The sequence below is a fragment of the Montipora foliosa genome, chromosome 7 (assembly GCF_036669935.1).
Source record: "Montipora foliosa isolate CH-2021 chromosome 7, ASM3666993v2, whole genome shotgun sequence".
Lineage (NCBI taxonomy): Eukaryota > Metazoa > Cnidaria > Anthozoa > Scleractinia > Acroporidae > Montipora > Montipora foliosa.
Window position 1 is genome coordinate 43430464 of NC_090875.1, and position 16363 is coordinate 43446826.

Here is a 16363-nt window from a genome sequence, read left to right on the forward strand (position 1 = left end):
GATTGTGGGCTCGGTTCGTGGTCTGGCAGGACTGACCCCCCTGTCACCCTGGACTGGACCTCGGCCAAGATCAAAGTGCTGGGCGTCTTTATTGGGCCTGGGAATTTGGAGGAAGTGAACTGGCGTCCTAGGATTGATGCCGTGGAGAATGTGCTGGCTTCTTGGAGGCAACGCTCCCTGTCCTACGGCGGGAGAGCTCTCGTCATCAACGCCTTGGCCCTTTCTAGGGTTTGGTACATTGCCTCCCTAATTCATGTCCCCCCTTGGGTTTCTTCCGAGCTTTGTAAATTGGTTTTTGGGTTTTTTTGGAAGGGCAAACGCGATCTGGTTTCTCGTGCTGTTGTTGTTCAGCCTACATCTGCTGGTGGTTTTTCTGTCATTGATCTTCGTCTTAAGGTTTCTGCGCTTCTTGTCCAGTGGGTTCGGCGTTTCATTGTTTCTCCGAGTAGTTGGGTCCATTTCTTTTCCTTTTGGTGTGATTCTCGTTTTGGTGTCCCTGCTCTTGATGTTCTGTCCCGTCCTGAGGCCTTTTCCTCCAAGTCCCTCCCCCCGTTTTACTCTGCTCTTCTGTCTGCTTGGCGTTTGGTTGGTGGTTCCTTTTCCCGTCGGCGTTCCTCCCTTGTCATTGCATCTTTGTCCCCTCATCATGTTGCTGCTGTTTCCTCTATCTCTGCAAATTCTGTTTATTTGTTTTTGCTGTCTGAGGATCGTCCGACTCCCCATTGTGTTGACAAGTTTTTCCCTTTGTATGGCTCTCTCTACTGGCCTTCGACCTGGTCCCAATTGTTCTTCTTCAATCTTGACCGCCCAGTGATCGATCTCAACTGGAAGGTCGCCCATGGCGTGTTGTACACTGCCGATCGCCTTGTCGGTTTTGGGTACTCGGTCGACCCCTCTTGCTTTTGCCGTCTTGCCTCTGAATGTCCTTCTCACTTGTTTTTCTCCTGCCCTCTTGCTCATAGTGTTCTTCATGGTTACAGTCTCTATTGTTTGGTTTTTTCGTCTTCGTCCCCCTCTTTGGTTTGCCGTCACGTGCTGTTTGGTTTTGACCCGGCTGAGATCCGTCGAGTTCCTCGTGTTTTCGTGTACATCCTAGGTGTCTGTAAGTATTTTATCTGGCTCGCTCGGAATGACTTTCGTTTCCGTAATGTGCCGCCTGGTGCTCTCGATGTCATCGCAAAGGTCCGCTCTCGTGTCAAGTTCAATCTACCTCTCCTTTTTAAGCGTTTCAAGTCCCCCCGTCGTCTACGTTATTTTCACCGTCAGTGGGGTGCGTCTGGCATTATTGGCTCTGTTTGCAATGGTCGTTTTTCTCTGTCCCAGTTCTAGTCCCATTGTCGCCCCAGGCTGTTGCTGTTTCGCGGCGTACCTACTCCTGTAGGATGAGTCTTTCTGACTGGCGTCCTTGTCAGGTCTGCCCGCTGCTCATCGAGCAGCTCATATATTAAACTGATTTTTGGAACTGGGCCGTGGAAAAGAGGCTTGCCTCGTCCCGGCCACGGGTTGCCTCGGTATAGCACTACCTCCGAGCGTGGCCCACTTCCCTCTGGGGAAGAAATAATCAAGTGAAAGCAGAACAAGTGACCAAGCAACCAACCTTCACATTCTCTTCTCTTTTCTAGGTAGCATAGCAGCGAGTGGACAGCACGACACGACAGGACGAGGAGCACGTGACCCCCATTACCACATGGTATGCGCAGACAAGTTGCGTTTTGCGGTTCCGGAGAGGTTGGAAAGGCATACTTACCTGACGCGGGAGGCACTGTGATCAGGGAGGCAGTCCTCTCAAGGTGAGGCTCTTTCATTGCACTTCGATTGGGTTGACCCTTGCGATTACCCCAAATGTGGGTAACTCGAGCGTATAATTTCTGGTAGTGGGGACCTGCGTTCGCGCTAGTCCCCGCACCAAACCCCGGTGGCAAAGTTGGCTAATGGGAAGGTTTGTTGGTAACGTTTCAGGCAGGGCAGGGAAGGAGATGCGGTGGCGGTGTAAGGACTAAGGAAGGTGAGTTGTATTTGTGAATTCCACTGCTGAAATTGTAGGTGAATGTTCCGTACTTGGTGCACTGCAAAACTGTGATTTTATTTCTTTCATTCTTGGCCGTAGAGAGAGCGAGAGGACGTGTTTATTTCAGCCGCATCGATTTCCATCGATAGACGAGTGAGACAAGAAAATGCCAGCGGGTCGAGCTCTTATCCTCGTGCATCGTTTCGAAAACGTAAGTGGATGTGTGTTTGTACTGCTCCATCGCGATAGATTTCTTTTGCGTTGTGTTATGTTGCGTTCTGGAGAGCCCGTTTTGCATTGAGTAACTGAGGACCCGCCAGATCAGTTGGCGTTACATTTCTGTGGCCAACACTTTGTGGTTTCTCTATGTTATCAGTTAATTGGATTGTTATCATAAAAAGTAAATCTTTCATGGTCAGGATAGTGTCTTATCGGCCCTTTGCATACGTACTGTCCGTGTTGAGCAGGGAACAGTAAGACTTTGAAGTGCGCTACGTCACGTAAGTCACGTTTTCGCAGGATCAATGTTGTAGTGTTGTAGCCTTCGTTGTATACATATCATCCGGGCTAGGTTAACTTCCATCTAATGCATAACAGTGCATGCATTTTTTACTTGTCGTATCCTGTTCTTTGCTCACACGAAAAGATACGTTTCATGTCATAAACGTTGGATTGATAAGATCTCGCGCGCACGCGCTCCCTTGGGAATACAAGTTCCACTTTCTCGTGTGAACTATTTTGTTTTTGTTGTATGTCTCATCTTTGACATATCGTTGGCATGTTGTGTTCAAAAAACCTGGTTTGGAATGTTCTTTCATTAAAGGAAACTGAGATTTTTTGAGATAATCAAGTGTACAGAAGGAAAAAGGGAAGCCTACAACACGGGGTATTCCCAGGCGGTCTCCCATCCAAGTACTAACCCCGCCCGACAGGGCTTAACTTCGGTGATCGGACGAGAACCGGTGTTTTCCCTGTGGTATGGTCGTAGACAAGTAATTCGCCGTGAAAATTAACTTTGTTATAAGGGAAAATGAAAACGAGGTCAGAGCAAGCACAATGTGCATTTGTCCTCTTGCCGTCAACGCAAGTGCCATGCAATGCTGGTCCTGCTGCCCACTGTACAAGGGCGATCGTTGTGTGCGCCTCGCTTTCAGGTTGGCTTTGGGCATTCCTTCCTTGGCACGGATTGTAATCGGACCACCATATCTCGTGGCCATGAGACTGGGAGCACCTTGTCCGCTGTGAGCATTTACGGGCATCGCTTCTCGGCCTTTTGGCTAAGATCAAGTGTAGTATCTGTTCTTATCAGCTTAATATCTGATACGCTGCTCATCGAGCAGCTCATATATTAAACTGATTTTTGGAACTGGGCCGTGGAAAAGAGGCTTGCCTCGTCCCGGCCACGGGTTGCCTCGGTATAGCACTACCTCCGAGCGTGGCCCACTTCCCTCTGGGGAAGAAATAATCAAGTGAAAGCAGAACAAGTGACCAAGCAACCAACCTTCACATTCTCTTCTCTTTTCTAGGTAGCATAGCAGCGAGTGGACAGCACGACACGACAGGACGAGGAGCACGTGACCCCCCATTACCACATGGTATGCGCAGACAAGTTGCGTTTTGCGGTTCCGGAGAGGTTGGAAAGGCATACTTACCTGACGCGGGAGGCACTGTGATCAGGGAGGCAGTCCTCTCAAGGTGAGGCTCTTTCATTGCACTTCGATTGGGTTTGACCCTTGCGATTACCCCAAATGTGGGTAACTCGAGCGTATAATTTCTGGTAGTGGGGACCTGCGTTCGCGCTAGTCCCCGCACCAAACCCCGGTGGCAAAGTTGGCTAATGGGAAGGTTTGTTGGTAACGTTTCAGGCAGGGCAGGGAAGGAGATGCGGTGGCGGTGTAAGGACTAAGGAAGGTGAGTTGTATTTGTGAATTCCACTGCTGAAATTGTAGGTGAATGTTCCGTACTTTGGTGCACTGCAAAACTGTGATTTTATTTCTTTCATTCTTGGCCGTAGAGAGAGCGAGAGGACGTGTTTATTTCAGCCGCATCGATTTCCATCGATAGACGAGTGAGACAAGAAAATGCCAGCGGGTCGAGCTCTTATCCTCGTGCATCGTTTCGAAAACGTAAGTGGATGTGTGTTTGTACTGCTCCATCGCGATAGATTTCTTTTGCGTTGTGTTATGTTGCGTTCTGGAGAGCCCTTTTGCATTGAGTAACTGAGGACCCGCCAGATCAGTTTGGCGTTACATTTCTGTGGCCAACACTTTGTGGTTTCTCTCTATGTTATCAGTTAATTGGATTGTTATCATAAAAAGTAAATCTTTCATGGTCAGGATAGTGTCTTATCGGCCCTTTGCATACGTACTGTCCGTGTTGAGCAGGGAACAGTAAGACTTTGAAGTGCGCTACGTCACGTAAGTCACGTTTTCGCAGGCAGATCATGTTGTAGTGTTGTAGCCTTCGTTGTATACATATCATCCGGGCTAGGTTAACTTCCATCTAATGCATAACAGTGCATGCATTTTTTACTTGTCGTATCCTGTTCTTTGCTCACACGAAAAGATACGTTTCATGTCATAAACGTTGGATTGATAAGATCTCGCGCGCACGCGCTCCCTTGGGAATACAAGTTCCACTTTCTCGTGTGAACTATTTTGTTTTTTTGTTGTATGTCTCATCTTTGACATATCGTTGGCATGTTGTGTTTCAAAAACACCTGGTTTGGAATGTTCTTTCATTAAAGGAAACTGAGATTTTTTGAGATAATCAAGTGGTACAGAAGGAAAAAGGGAAGCCTACAACACGGGGTATTCCCAGGCGGTCTCCCATCCAAGTACTAACCCCGCCCGACAGGCTTAACTTCGGTGATCGGACGAGAACCGGGTTTTTTCCCTGTGGTATGGTCGTAGACAAGTAATTCGCCGTGAAAATTAACTTTGTTATAAGGGAAAATGAAAAACGAGGTCAGAGCAAGCACAATGTGCATTTTGTCCTCTTGCCGTCAACGCAAGTGCCATGCAATGCTGGTCCTGCTGCCCACTGTACAAGGGCGATCGTTGTGTGCGCCTCGCTTTCAGGTTGGCTTTGGGCATTCCTTCCTTGGCACGGATTGTAATCGGACCACCATATCTCGTGGCCATGAGACTGGGAGCACCTTGTCCGCTGTGAGCATTTACGGGGCATCGCTTCTCGGCCTTTTGGCTAAGATCAAGTGTAGTATCTGTTCTTATCAGCTTAATATCTGATACGCTGCTCATCGAGCAGCTCATATATTAAACTGATTTTTGGAACTGGGCCGTGGAAAAGAGGCTTGCCTCGTCCCGGCCACGGGTTGCCTCGGTATAGCACTACCTCCGAGCGTGGCCCACTTCCCTCTGGGGAAGAAATAATCAAGTGAAAGCAGAAAACAAGTGACCAAGCAACCAACCTTCACATTCTCTTCTCTTTTCTAGGTAGCATAGCAGCGAGTGGACAGCACGACACGACAGGACGAGGAGCACGTGACCCCCATTACCACATGGTATGCGCAGACAAGTTGCGTTTTGCGGTTTCCGGAGAGGTTGGAAAGGCATACTTACCTGACGCGGGAGGCACTGTGATCAGGGAGGCAGTCCTCTCAGGTGAGGCTCTTTCATTGCACTTCGATTGGGTTGACCCTTGCGATTACCCCAAATGTGGGTAACTCGAGCGTATAATTTCTGGTAGTGGGGACCTGCGTTCGCGCTAGTCCCCGCACCAAACCCCGGTGGCAAAGTTGGCTATGGGAAGGTTTGTTGGTAACGTTTCAGGCAGGCAGGGAAGGAGATGCGGTGGCGGTGTAAGGACTAAGGAAGGTGAGTTGTATTTGTGAATTCCACTGCTGAAATTGTAGGTGAATGTTCCGTACTTGGTGCACTGCAAAACTGTGGTGATTTTATTTCTTTCATTCTTGGCCGTAGAGAGAGCGAGAGGACGTGTTTATTTCAGCCGCATCGATTTCCATCGATAGACGAGTGAGACAAGAAAATGCCAGCGGGGTCGAGCTCTTATCCTCGTGCATCGTTTCGAAAACGTAAGTGGATGTGTGTTTGTACTGCTCCATCGCGATAGATTTCTTTTGCGTTGTGTTATGTTGCGTTCTGGAGAGCCCGTTTTGCATTGAGTAACTGAGGACCCGCCAGATCAGTTGGCGTTACATTTCTGTGGCCAACACTTTGTGGTTTCTCTATGTTATCAGTTAATTGGATTGTTATCATAAAAGTAAATCTTTCATGGTCAGGATAGTGTCTTATCGGCCCTTTGCATACGTACTGTCCGTGTTGAGCAGGGAACAGTAAGACTTTGAAGTGCGCTACGTCACGTAAGTCACGTTTTTCGCAGGATCAATGTTTGTAGTGTTTGTAGCCTTCGTTGTATACATATCATCCGGGCTAGGTTAACTTCCATCTAATGCATAACAGTGCATGCATTTTTTTTTACTTGTCGTATCCTGTTCTTTGCTCACACGAAAAGATACGTTTCATGTCATAAACGTTGGATTGATAAGATCTCGCGCGCACGCGCTCCCTTGGGAATACAAGTTCCACTTTTCTCGTGTGAACTATTTTGTTTTTGTTGTATGTCTCATCTTTGACATATCGTTGGCATGTTGTGTTCAAAAAAACCTGGTTTGGAATGTTCTTTTCATTAAAGGAAACTGAGATTTTTTGAGATAATCAAGTGTACAGAAGGAAAAAGGGAAGCCTACAACACGGGGTATTCCCAGGCGGTCTCCCATCCAAGTACTAACCCCGCCCGACAGGGCTTAACTTCGGTGATCGGACGAGAACCGTGTTTTCCCTGTGGTAGGGTCGTAGACAAGTAATTTCGCCGTGAAAATTAACTTTGTTATAAGGGAAAATGAAAAACGAGGTCAGAGCAAGCACAATGTGCATTTGTCCTCTTGCCGTCAACGCAAGTGCCATGCAATGCTGGTCCTGCTGCCCACTGTACAAGGGCGATCGTGTGTGTGCGCCTCGCTTTCAGGTTGGCTTTGGGCATTCCTTCCTTGGCACGGATTGTAATCGGACCACCATATCTCGTGGCCATGAGACTGGGAGCACCTTGTCCGCTGTGAGCATTTACGGGCATCGCTTCTCGGCCTTTTGGCTAAGATCAAGTGTAGTATCTGTTCTTATCAGCTTAATATCTGATACGCTGCTCATCGAGCAGTCATATATTAAAACTGATTTTTGGAACTGGGGCCGTGGAAAAAAAGGGCTTGCCTCGTCCCGGCCACGGGTTGCCTCGGTATAGCACTACCTCCGAGCGTGGCCCCACTTCCCTCTGGGGAAGAAATAATCAAGTGAAAAAGCAGAACACGTGACCAAGCAACCAAACTTCACATTTCTCTTCTCTTTTCTAGGTAGCATAGCAGCGAGTGGACAGCACGACACGACAGGACGAGGAGCACGTGACCCCCATTACCACATGGTATGCGCAGACAAGTTGCGTTTTGCGGTTCCGGAGAGGTTGGAAAGGCATACTTACCTGACGCGGGAGGCACTGTGATCAGGGAGGCAGTCCTCTCAAGGTGAGGCTCTTTCATTGCACTTCGATTGGGTTGACCCTTGCGATTACCCCAAATGTGGGTAACTCGAGCGTATAATTTCTGGTAGTGGGGACCTGCGTTCGCGCTAAGTCCCCGCACCAAACCCCGGTGGCAAAGTTGGCTAATGGGAGGTTTGTTGGTAACGTTTCAGGCAGGGCAGGGAAGGAGATGCGGTGGCGGTGTAAGGACTAAGGAAGGTGAGTTGTATTTGTGAATTCCACTGCTGAAATTGTAGGTGAATGTTCCGTACTTGGTGCACTGCAAAACTGTGATTTTATTTCTTTCATTCTTGGCCGTAGAGAGAGCGAGAGGACGTGTTTATTTCAGCCGCATCGATTTCCATCGATAGACGAGTGAGACAAGAAAATGCCAGCGGGTCGAGCTCTTATCCTCGTGCATCGTTTCGAAAACGTAAGTGGATGTGTGTTTGTACTGCTCCATCGCGATAGATTTCTTTTGCGTTGTGTTATGTTGCGTTCTGGAGAGCCCGTTTTGCATTGAGTAACTGAGGACCCGCCAGATCAGTTGGCGTTACATTTCTGTGGCCAACACTTTGTGGGTTTCTCTATGTTATCAGTTAATTGGATTGTTATCATAAAAAAGTAAATCTTTCATGGTCAGGATAGTGTCTTATCGGCCCTTTGAATACGTACTGTCCGTGTTGAGCAGGGAACAGTAAGACTTTGAAGTGCGCTACGTCACGTAAGTCACGTTTTCGCAGGATCAATGTTGTAGTGTTGTAGCCTTCGTTGTAATGCATATCATCCGGGCTAGGGTTACTTCCATCTAATGCATAACAGTGCATGCATTTTTACTTGTCGTATCCTGTTCTTTGCTCACACGAAAAGATACGTTTCACGGTCATAAAACGTTGGATTGATAAGATCTCGCGCGCGCACGCGCTCCCTTGGGAAATACAAGTTCCACTTTCTCGTGTGAACTATTTTGTTTTTTTGTTGATGTCTCATCTTTGACATATCGTTGGCATGTTGTGTTCAAAAACCCTGGTTTGGAATGTGTCTTTCATTAAAGGAAACTGAGATTTTTTTGAGATAATCAAGTGTACAGAAGGAAAAAGGGAAGCCTACAACACGGGGTATTCCCAGGCGGTCTCCCATCCAAGTACTAACCCCGCCCGACAGGGCTTAAAACTTCGTGATCGGACGAGAACCGGTGTTTTCCCTGTGGTATGGTCGTAGACAAGTAATTCGCCGTGAAAATTAACTTTGTTATAAGGGAAAATGAAAAACGAGGTCAGAGCAAGCACAATGTGCATTTGTCCTCTTGCCGTCAACGCAAGTGCCATGCAATGCTGGTCCTGCTGCCACTGTACAAGGGCGATCGTTGTGTGCGCCCGCTTTCAGGTTGGCTTTGGGCATTCCTTCCTTGGCACGGATTGTAATCGGACCACCATATCTCGTGGCCATGAGACTGGGAGCACCTTGTCCGCTGTGAGCATTTACGGGCATCGCTTCTTCTCGGCCTTTTGGCTAAGATCAAGTGTAGTATCTGTTCTTATCAGCTTAATATCTGATACGCTGCTCATCGAAGCAGCTCCGCTGCTCATCGAGCAGCTCATATATTAAACTGATTTTTGGAACTGGGCCGTGGAAAAGAGGCTTGCCTCGTCCCGGCCACGGGTTGCCTCGGTATAGCACTACCTCCGAGCGTGGCCCACTTCCCTCTGGGGAAGAAATAATCAAGTGAAAGCAGAACAAGTGACCAAGCAACCAACCTTCACATTCTCTTCTCTTTTCTAGGTAGCATAGCAGCGAGTGGACAGCACGACACGACAGGACGAGGAGCACGTGACCCCCATTACCACATGGTATGCGCAGACAAGTTGCGTTTTGCGGTTCCGGAGAGGTTGGAAAGGCATACTTACCTGACGCGGGAGGCACTGTGATCAGGGAGGCAGTCCTCTCAAGGTGAGGCTCTTTCATTGCACTTCGATTGGGTTGACCCTTGCGATTACCCCAAATGTGGGTAACTCGAGCGTATAATTTCTGGTAGTGGGGACCTGCGTTCGCGCTAGTCCCCGCACCAAACCCCGGTGGCAAAGTTGGCTAATGGGAAGGTTTGTTGGTAACGTTTCAGGCAGGGCAGGGAAGGAGATGCGGTGGCGGTGTAAGGACTAAGGAAGGTGAGTTGTATTTGTGAATTCCACTGCTGAAATTGTAGGTGAATGTTCCGTACTTGGTGCACTGCAAAACTGTGATTTTATTTCTTTCATTCTTGGCCGTAGAGAGAGCGAGAGGACGTGTTTATTTCAGCCGCATCGATTTCCATCGATAGACGAGTGAGACAAGAAAATGCCAGCGGGTCGAGCTCTTATCCTCGTGCATCGTTTCGAAAACGTAAGTGGATGTGTGTTTGTACTGCTCCATCGCGATAGATTTCTTTTGCGTTGTGTTATGTTGCGTTCTGGAGAGCCCGTTTTGCATTGAGTAACTGAGGACCCGCCAGATCAGTTGGCGTTACATTTCTGTGGCCAACACTTTGTGGTTTCTCTATGTTATCAGTTAATTGGATTGTTATCATAAAAAGTAAATCTTTCATGGTCAGGATAGTGTCTTATCGGCCCTTTGCATACGTACTGTCCGTGTTGAGCAGGGAACAGTAAGACTTTGAAGTGCGCTACGTCACGTAAGTCACGTTTTCGCAGGATCAATGTTGTAGTGTTGTAGCCTTCGTTGTATACATATCATCCGGGCTAGGTTAACTTCCATCTAATGCATAACAGTGCATGCATTTTTTACTTGTCGTATCCTGTTCTTTGCTCACACGAAAAGATACGTTTCATGTCATAAACGTTGGATTGATAAGATCTCGCGCGCACGCGCTCCCTTGGGAATACAAGTTCCACTTTCTCGTGTGAACTATTTTGTTTTTGTTGTATGTCTCATCTTTGACATATCGTTGGCATGTTGTGTTCAAAAAACCTGGTTTGGAATGTTCTTTCATTAAAGGAAACTGAGATTTTTTGAGATAATCAAGTGTACAGAAGGAAAAAGGGAAGCCTACAACACGGGGTATTCCCAGGCGGTCTCCCATCCAAGTACTAACCCCGCCCGACAGGGCTTAACTTCGGTGATCGGACGAGAACCGGTGTTTTCCCTGTGGTATGGTCGTAGACAAGTAATTCGCCGTGAAAATTAACTTTGTTATAAGGGAAAATGAAAACGAGGTCAGAGCAAGCACAATGTGCATTTGTCCTCTTGCCGTCAACGCAAGTGCCATGCAATGCTGGTCCTGCTGCCCACTGTACAAGGGCGATCGTTGTGTGCGCCTCGCTTTCAGGTTGGCTTTGGGCATTCCTTCCTTGGCACGGATTGTAATCGGACCACCATATCTCGTGGCCATGAGACTGGGAGCACCTTGTCCGCTGTGAGCATTTACGGGCATCGCTTCTCGGCCTTTTGGCTAAGTGTACCAATTGGCCTTAGTGGGAGCTACACTTCGTGGACCTCTTCGTCTGCGCCCCCCAACACTTATGGAAGAAGACTCAACTGCTGCTGTTGCTGACCCTGAAGATGCTAGTACTGCTGAGGTTATCCCCCCCACAATTGTGAGTATGGATGCTGCCGACGCAGATATGAATGCTGATGCTGATGCTGATGCTGGCGCTGTGCCAATGCCACTGTTGAAGTTCCTGAAGTTCCTGATGGTGAAGAAGCCTTCACGCCCGAGCTCTTCTCGCCATTGGAGTCTGAAGTTGTTGTCCCACAAGCGCTGGCTAACATGGCCAAAAGTGGTGTACGTTTCTGTGCTTCTCCTCGTGAGATTTGGTCCCACTCTCCAGACAACCGTGGAGTGGCTCTTAAGAAGGGATTCTCCGTGTTTTTTAAGTTGGACTCTCCTTCCAACAGCCAAAAGATCTTGGGCAGTTTTGATGAAGCTGGCGTTGATATCGACTCCATTGTGTCCATCCAGTATTGCGCTTCTAACAAAATTGGGTCGTCACCTTTAGATCAGTTGCGGCAAAAGAAGCAGCGCTCCGTATTCCCCACCTCGATATCGAGGGGTCACGTGTTCTTATCGGTGATAGGCAGAATGCTGTAACCTTGGTCAAGCTTTACGAAGCTCCGGTGGAACTCCCGGACTCTGTTCTGATTGGCCGTTTATCCACCTATGGCACTGTTCTTTCTTTTCGTAGGGATCGTTCTGGCGATAGTTTGTTCAATGGGAACCGTACTGCCCGGATGCGTCTCAGCAAGCCCATCCCTTCCTCTGTTCGAGTAGTGGGCGAATTTGTTCGGATCTGGTACCCGGGACAGCCACAGACCTGCAGGCGCTGCGGGGCCCTTGGGCACTTCGCGGCCGTCTGTCGGTCTGTGCGCTGCGCCAACTGCGAAGAGCCTGGCCACTTGTCAAGATCCTGTCCGTGTGACCCTATGTGTTCCATTTGTATGAAGCCTGATCATTCAACAGCTGCGTGCCCGTTCCTTATCCACAGTGCTGATGTAGACCCGTCATCTTCTGGTCCTCGTACGCGTCCTCGTGAGTCTCCCGAGCCCTCTTCCTATGCTGCTGTTGCCTCTCGTCCGCCTGCTCCAGCTCCGGTTCCTGCTGCTCAGCCTCCTCCAGTCAGTAAACCTCCCCAGGTGCAGAGACGCCCCCTAGCTCCGAAGCCCCCCGATGCGGCTCATAAGGAATCTAGTGATGCAAGTGATGAATCTAGTAGTGAGGAGTCTGGTTCTGAGTCTGTTTCTGGGTCCTCTCCTCAACAAGGAAAAGGCTGGGATGATCAAGTTGAACGTGAATCTAAAGGATCTGGTAGGACAAGTAGTCATGTTGGCCGCCGTGATCGGGAGCGAGAGCGAGAGCGAGAGCGGGAGCGGGAGCGGGAACGGGAACGGGAACGGGAACGGGAACGGGAACGGGAACGGGAACGGAACGTGACCGTGACCGTGACCGTGACCGTGACCGTGACCGTGACCGGACCGTGACCGTGACCGTGACCGTGAACGTGAACGTGAACGTGACCGTGATCGTGAGTACCGTCGCGGGCGTGGCCGTTCCCGCAGCCACGACCGTCATCGATCTAGAACTCGATTGCGCGGGGATCATACTTACAGCGAGTCTGAAGGGTGGACCACGGTTGGTAAACGCCACCATTAGTACCAATGCTAAAGCTCCTTTCTCTGAACGTCCGTGGGCTTGTATCACCCACTAAGAGTGACCTGATCCTAAACGAATTATCTCGCCTAAGTTGCGATTTGATCCTATTACAGGAGACTCATGTTTCAAACAAACGTCAAGCTGATGCTTTTTCTCGTAAATGGCCCGGTAAATGTTTTTGGTCCTTCGGGACGGGCAGGTCGGCTGGTGTAGCCCTGCTCACCCCTCCGAATTTTCCAGGAACCATCTCTCGCTTTATTTTTGATTCAGATGGTAGAGTCTTAAGTGCATTGGTACTTTTGGGGCAGCAGCGGATTAATGTCATTAATATTTACGCTCCAAACACCGTTACCGGACGCAAGCACTTTTTCCAAAATCTGCATTCCTTTTTTCTATCCCCTATTCGGATAGTGGCCGGTGATTTTAATTGTATCGATAATCCTCTCGACCGTCTTGTCCTAGTTGATGATTCTCTTCCTGATAAGTCAGTCCTTAAATCCTTCATTTCAGACTGTTCTCTTGTTGATATTTGGCGCAGACGGAACCCTCGTGGTGTTTCCTTCACTTGGGCCAATACCGGCTATTCTCAAGCTTCGCGCCTCGATCGCTTTTTGATTTCTCGTTCCCTTGTTCCGCACGTTCGAACCTCCGATGTAATGCCGTGTGTTTTTTCGGACCACGATTTTGTTCGTCTATTTTTGTCTCTCGACAATTTTTCTTGTCCCCGTAGCGGTGTTTGGCGGTTTAATACAAGTTTCTTGTCCGATGAGTCTTTTAAGAGCAAAATGTCTGCGTTTATTGCTTCCTTTAAGGAGCGTGTCTCCGACTTCGATTCCCTTGGTGCTTGGTGGGAGCTTTAAAACTTGGCATTCGTAGGTTTTGTATCGAGTTTTGCGTTAATAAACAAAGGCAGATTAATAGTGAACGCAGTTCTTTGACCAAGCGCTTGATCCACGCAAAGAACTCTCTGGCCTCTGGTGGCTCCCAGGCCGCTTCTGAGGTCAGGGATCTTGAAAGCGCCCTCTCTTCCCTGGTTTCCCAGGAAGCGGAGGGCGCAAAAATTCGTTCACGGTGCCAAGTGGGTTGAAGAAGGAGAACGGCCGACTAGATATTTTTTTTCCGCCTCGAGAAAAAACGTGCTGAAAAGAACTCATGGACTGCCTTCTGGATGCCAATGGCGTCGAGAAGACGTCCCAACACGATTTGGAATTAGTCCTTGTAGATTTCTATAAGTCATTGTTTGCCAAGATACCTTGGATCTTTCTGTTCAAATGGATTTAATTAATGACCTAGACCTTTCTCTGTCGAATGCTGAACGGAGAGCTGTGAGGGGGAGTTGACAAAAGACGAGCTTTTTTCGGCTGTTAGCGGTCTTCAAACCGGCAAGTCCCCAGGGTCTGATGGTCTCCCAACCGAATTTTATGTTGCTTTCTGGGGGGATCTTGGTGATGCCCTTGCTCGTGTTTTGAATGAGGGCTTTCATCGGGTTCCCTCATTGACTCTCAGCGAGAGGGCCTCTTGCGTCTGATACACAAGAAGACGATAAGCGCATGCCGAAAAACTGGCGCCCCATCTCTTTGCTAAATACCGATTATAAAATCGCTTCTAAGGCTATTACCGAGCGTCTCAAGCCTGTAATGTTTCTATTGTTCATCGCGATCAGTCGTGCTCTGTAGTTGGGAGATCTATCTTCTCTAATCTCCTTCTGATTCGTGACACCCCTCGACATGATTAGTAAAACTAACGAATCTGGAATACTTGTGACCTTAGACCAAGAAAAGGCCTTTGACCGTGTCGACCACGCCTTTCTCATGCGCGTTTTGTCTAAGTTCGGTTTTGGTCCCTCTTTTTGTCAATGGGTGAGTCTCTTTATAACAATGTCTTTTCGCGCATTATTGTAACGGGTCTCTTTCCGCCCCTGTTTTTTTTGGAAGGGGTGTTAGGCAGGGTTGTCCCCTCTCCCCCCTTTTATACGTGCTGGTTTCTGAAATCCTGTCTACCCAAATTCGAAAATGTCCGGACATTGTTGGCTTTCTTCTCCCTGGTGCGGCTGGCTTACAATTTAAGATTTCTCAGTACGCTGACGATGCAACTTGCTTTTTTGAAATCGGAAAGTTCCCTATGTCACCTTTTGCGAGTGGTTCGCAGGTTTGAAATAGCTTCGGGAGCAAAACTTAACACGACTAAGACCGAGGCTATGTGGCTTGGGAGGTGGAGGGCGAAACGGTGCCTCCCCTTTGGTTTAAAGTGGGTCTCTAAAATTAGGATATTGGGTGTTTTCTTTTCTAACGGTCTGGTTTCTGTCGAGTCAGACAACTGGAAACCTAAGCTAGATAAGCTCGAAAATGTTATCAATTTGTGGACAAAGGGAACTTTCTTTTGTTGGCCGCACAATGATTATTAATGTCCTCGGGGCGAGTAGGTTTTGGCACGTTGCCAAAATCCTCGCACCTCCGCGATGGGTGTGTGACCGCTACAAACGTCTTGTTTGGCCTTTCATTTGGAAAGGCAAAATGGAGAACGTGAGTCGACAGCGCTGCTGTGCACCTTTGTCTTCTGGCGGCCTTGGTGTCGTCGACTTTCAGACCAAGTGTGCCAGCCTGCGTCTGTCCTGTTTTTTAAGTCTTCGAGATGACTTCGGTTCTGATAAATGGCATTTTTTGGCCCGCTTCATTCTTGGGAATTGTCTTTTTAAGTTTGATCCTCGCTTCTCTTTCGCGAGCAATTCCGTCCCTTCTTCTTCGGATCCCTCCCTGTGTTACCGTCAGTGTCTTGCTTGTTTCAGTCTCTGTTTGAGCGTCATGGGTCTGTGCCTGATGATTTATCTTGTAAGAACATTTATTCCTTGTTGTCTGTATTTCCGTCCCCTGCTCCAACATGCGCTAGTTTTTGGGGAGCCGTTGTTGGCCGCCCCATAATCCGGGGTGTCCGTGTGGCGAAAGTCTCGTCTTAAGTTTATCGAGAATTATAAATGCGATGTTCTCTGGCTCCTTTTACATAATGCAGTTCGGGTGCGATATAACCTCAAGGTTTGGGGTTATATTGCCTCCGACCGTTGTGCTGTTTGTTCTCGTATTGAATCCCCTTGTCATTGGTCGTTCATGTCTGGAATTTCTTTACGCCCTTTCTCTCTCGTCTCCTTGGTTCTCCCTTTGTGCTGTCCTTTTCTTCTGTTTTGTTTCCTTGTCCCCTATTTCGTCGTCCGCGGGGCACCGTCTGTCTAGTTATCTCATTGCGACTATCGTTACTTCGTTTGGCTGGCGCGTAACCTTGCGACTTTTCGAAACAGCTCTCTTGGCTCACGTTTCTATTATTAACATGATTATTAAAGATATTAAGTTGCGTATCTTAGGCGAACCTGTCTCTAGAGTTAAAGATTTTTTGGTCGACCGGTAGTGTAATCTGTTCTGTTGATTGTAACGGTCGTCCTATTTTTCACTTTTAGTTTCTTTTTGTTCATTAGATAGTTCAGGTAGGCAAGTGCACCTTGCACCTTGCTTTGAGATGGACTCTGTTTACCTTTTTGCACCGACGCACTGTAATTATTAGCCGCTCTAGTACCTTCTTGTAATCAGGTCTTTGTACCTGGGCCTTAGGCCCTTGTAAATAAATTTTATCAAAAGAAAAAAAAAATCTGTTCTTATCAGCTTAATATCTGATAC

The 16363-nt window shown here is 48.2% G+C and overlaps 13 non-coding genes and 2 pseudogenes across 13 annotated transcripts; 10 read left to right on the plus strand and 5 right to left on the minus strand.

The window, feature by feature from the left end:
* Nucleotides 1–1365: 1365 nt before the first annotated feature.
* Nucleotides 1366–1545, plus strand: LOC138012131 (U2 spliceosomal RNA; annotated as a pseudogene).
* Nucleotides 1546–1739: 194 nt separating this feature from the next.
* Nucleotides 1740–1903, plus strand: LOC138011966 (U1 spliceosomal RNA). The gene has a single exon (XR_011124865.1). It is a non-coding gene; the product is annotated as a U1 spliceosomal RNA (small nuclear RNA).
* Nucleotides 1904–2879: 976 nt separating this feature from the next.
* On the minus strand, nucleotides 2880–2998 carry LOC138011885 (5S ribosomal RNA). The gene has a single exon (XR_011124794.1). It is a non-coding gene; the product is annotated as a 5S ribosomal RNA (ribosomal RNA).
* A 267-nt stretch (nucleotides 2999–3265) lies between these two features.
* LOC138012044 (U2 spliceosomal RNA) lies at nucleotides 3266–3457 on the plus strand. The gene has a single exon (XR_011124934.1). It is a non-coding gene; the product is annotated as a U2 spliceosomal RNA (small nuclear RNA).
* Nucleotides 3458–3652: 195 nt separating this feature from the next.
* Nucleotides 3653–3817, plus strand: LOC138011977 (U1 spliceosomal RNA). The gene has a single exon (XR_011124875.1). It is a non-coding gene; the product is annotated as a U1 spliceosomal RNA (small nuclear RNA).
* A 986-nt stretch (nucleotides 3818–4803) lies between these two features.
* On the minus strand, nucleotides 4804–4922 carry LOC138011910 (5S ribosomal RNA). The gene has a single exon (XR_011124818.1). It is a non-coding gene; the product is annotated as a 5S ribosomal RNA (ribosomal RNA).
* Nucleotides 4923–5192: 270 nt separating this feature from the next.
* Nucleotides 5193–5384, plus strand: LOC138012045 (U2 spliceosomal RNA). The gene has a single exon (XR_011124935.1). It is a non-coding gene; the product is annotated as a U2 spliceosomal RNA (small nuclear RNA).
* A 197-nt stretch (nucleotides 5385–5581) lies between these two features.
* On the plus strand, nucleotides 5582–5744 carry LOC138011986 (U1 spliceosomal RNA). The gene has a single exon (XR_011124883.1). It is a non-coding gene; the product is annotated as a U1 spliceosomal RNA (small nuclear RNA).
* Nucleotides 5745–6730: 986 nt separating this feature from the next.
* LOC138011905 (5S ribosomal RNA) lies at nucleotides 6731–6848 on the minus strand. The gene has a single exon (XR_011124813.1). It is a non-coding gene; the product is annotated as a 5S ribosomal RNA (ribosomal RNA).
* A 270-nt stretch (nucleotides 6849–7118) lies between these two features.
* LOC138012078 (U2 spliceosomal RNA) lies at nucleotides 7119–7313 on the plus strand. The gene has a single exon (XR_011124965.1). It is a non-coding gene; the product is annotated as a U2 spliceosomal RNA (small nuclear RNA).
* Nucleotides 7314–7511: 198 nt separating this feature from the next.
* On the plus strand, nucleotides 7512–7676 carry LOC138011996 (U1 spliceosomal RNA). The gene has a single exon (XR_011124893.1). It is a non-coding gene; the product is annotated as a U1 spliceosomal RNA (small nuclear RNA).
* A 985-nt stretch (nucleotides 7677–8661) lies between these two features.
* Nucleotides 8662–8781, minus strand: LOC138011912 (5S ribosomal RNA). Its single transcript, XR_011124820.1, has one exon. It is a non-coding gene; the product is annotated as a 5S ribosomal RNA (ribosomal RNA).
* A 269-nt stretch (nucleotides 8782–9050) lies between these two features.
* LOC138012076 (U2 spliceosomal RNA) lies at nucleotides 9051–9263 on the plus strand (annotated as a pseudogene).
* A 194-nt stretch (nucleotides 9264–9457) lies between these two features.
* Nucleotides 9458–9621, plus strand: LOC138011967 (U1 spliceosomal RNA). Its single transcript, XR_011124866.1, has one exon. It is a non-coding gene; the product is annotated as a U1 spliceosomal RNA (small nuclear RNA).
* Nucleotides 9622–10597: 976 nt separating this feature from the next.
* LOC138011886 (5S ribosomal RNA) lies at nucleotides 10598–10716 on the minus strand. Its single transcript, XR_011124795.1, has one exon. It is a non-coding gene; the product is annotated as a 5S ribosomal RNA (ribosomal RNA).
* Nucleotides 10717–16363: the final 5647 nt, after the last annotated feature.